The 2023-nt window shown below is 60.0% G+C and overlaps 1 long non-coding RNA gene across 2 annotated transcripts; it reads left to right on the top strand.

The window, feature by feature from the left end:
- Positions 1 to 15: 15 nt before the first annotated feature.
- Positions 16 to 2017, top strand: LOC110390623. Of its 2 annotated transcripts, XR_002433790.1 has the most exons (4): positions 16 to 107; positions 352 to 514; positions 606 to 712; positions 932 to 2017. It is a non-coding gene; the product is annotated as an uncharacterized LOC110390623 (long non-coding RNA). The 2 variants fall into 2 exon arrangements; XR_002433789.1 differs by having other exon boundaries at positions 352 to 712.
- Positions 2018 to 2023: the final 6 nt, after the last annotated feature.

The following is a 2023-nucleotide window of genomic DNA, read 5'->3' as shown; positions in this document are numbered from 1 at the left end:
CAGAGGGGGGCCTCCATCACGTGCGCAGAGACAGGCTGCAACCGCAGCTTCCATCTCCCCTGCGCCTCACAGGGTGAATGTGTCACCCAGTACTTGGAAGAGTACAGGTAAGGGCTGCCAGGCCTTGCTTGTGAGCCTCCAACCCCTGCTGTCAGCACCAGACAAAGAAGTGGGGAACGCACCATGACACCTCCCAGCAGCCTGCCAGAGCCAGAGCCAGAGCCAGAGCCAGAGCCAGAGCCAGAGCCAGAGCCAGAGCCAGAGCCAGAGCTGAGGCCTGGGGCTCCTTCCTCTTCCTCTGCCTTCCTTGCAGCACTTCTGACCTTGCCCACCCCTCCCATCTTTCCCCAGGTCCTTCTGCTGGGAGCACCGCCCGCAGCAGGCAGTGGAGGCGGTGCCAGCGCAGGACACGACCTGCATCATCTGCCTGGACCCCGTGGGGGACAGCAGGTCATTCAGCACCATTGTGTGCCCATCCTGCCAACACGCCTGGTTCCACCGGGCCTGCATCCAGGTAGGAGCCCTCCCCTCACCCCGCGGGCATGGCAGGCGCTCAGCAGCACCAGGCCCTGCTCACGCTCACGCTGCTTCTTTTTCTGCTGCAGGGACAGGCCCTGAGCGCTGGGCTTCGTTGCTTCCAGTGCCCCCTGTGTAGAAACAGGGACCAGTTTTTAGGAGAAATGTTCAGCATGGGGATCCGAATCCCAGACAGGTTGGTGTCTTTCGGCCAGCTCTCTAGACATGAGGGCACAAGGGCTGGGCCTGCCCAGGGACTGCCCCGGCAAGCCTGGCCCTTTGCTTCCTGAGAGCGTTGGCCTCAGCTTCACGGAGAAGCTGAAAACGGGATCGGGCTGTTTGAGCTGGGATGGCCTGAGTCAGTCTTACTCTGGGGACACTGGGTGTTAACCACATTCTCTCCCTTATCTGTCAGAAGTCCAATGTGGGAGGAGAGCAATGCCTATGCATCTCTGGGAGTAAGGCACAGGCGGTGCGATATCAGTGATTGCTGTTACCCACGTGGCAGGGAGCAGGCAGAAGAAGAGGGGTGAGTTACCTCAGCAGCCCTCTGGGGCTCTGCTTGGGATCACAGCCTCACCACAGGCGGGGGAGCATGGATGGAGCACCAGAGCTGTGCCGGGCACTCCCTGGCTCACATCACTTTGTCTTCATGGCCGCAACCCATTTGTTTCCCCAGACCCTGGGAGCTGCTCCTCTGCAGCTCCTGCGCTGCACAAGGCACTCACCGACTCTGCTCCAACTTGAGTCAGAGCACGACCTGGGAGTGCAACGGCTGTGCTGGAGAGGGCACTGGTAAGAGGCAAAAGTCCCTTTGGCCCAGGAGGGATGGGAGCCTGTCCCACCCCAGGGCTGGATTTTCATACCTCTCACTTTCCTGCGTTCCCTTGTAGCCCCCTTCACCAGCTAGGATCTCACCAGCCATAGCAGCACCATCCAGCAGGGACTGGGGCCATCCCAAGGCTCTGCAGCACCAGAGAGCAGCAGCTCCCACACCACCAGCCAGGCACCATCAGGCCCAGCTCACAGTTCCCGTGTGCCTGAGAACAATGGCCTGTCCAGCCAACACAAGACAGACTGGAGGAGAATACACTCACGTATATACCGGGATGGGAATAACTGGAATCAGCCCCGAGGATGCCATGGGAGCAGCCATGCTGCAGCCTCAAGTGCTGAGAGCAGTGCCCTGAACTTAGCCAGCCGATGGACATCAGAGTTCTCAAGGCACTCCCGAGCAGTTGACCACAGCCACCAGTCCAGACAGGAAGGACAGTCCCAGACACAAAGCCGCTTCGTTGTAGAGGCAGATGGCAGATTTTCCGAGCTGGCCCCAAAAATGCCATGGGAGCAGGCGAACACCAGCCCCAAGTGCTGGGCCCAGAGCTACACCCAACGGGGAGTACCGGGATCCTCGAGGGATTCCAGATCAGCTGATGGAATCCGGTCCAGGCAGCCAGGGTGGACCCGAACTTGAAGCCATACCCCTCTTGAACATCTTCAAGAATCA

This window comes from Numida meleagris, unplaced genomic scaffold (genome assembly GCF_002078875.1).
Source record: "Numida meleagris isolate 19003 breed g44 Domestic line unplaced genomic scaffold, NumMel1.0 unplaced_Scaffold1577, whole genome shotgun sequence".
Taxonomy (NCBI): Eukaryota; Metazoa; Chordata; class Aves; order Galliformes; family Numididae; genus Numida; species Numida meleagris.
The sequence above is the reverse complement of the archived record's forward strand: the minus strand, read 5'-3'. Positions and strand labels throughout refer to the sequence as shown.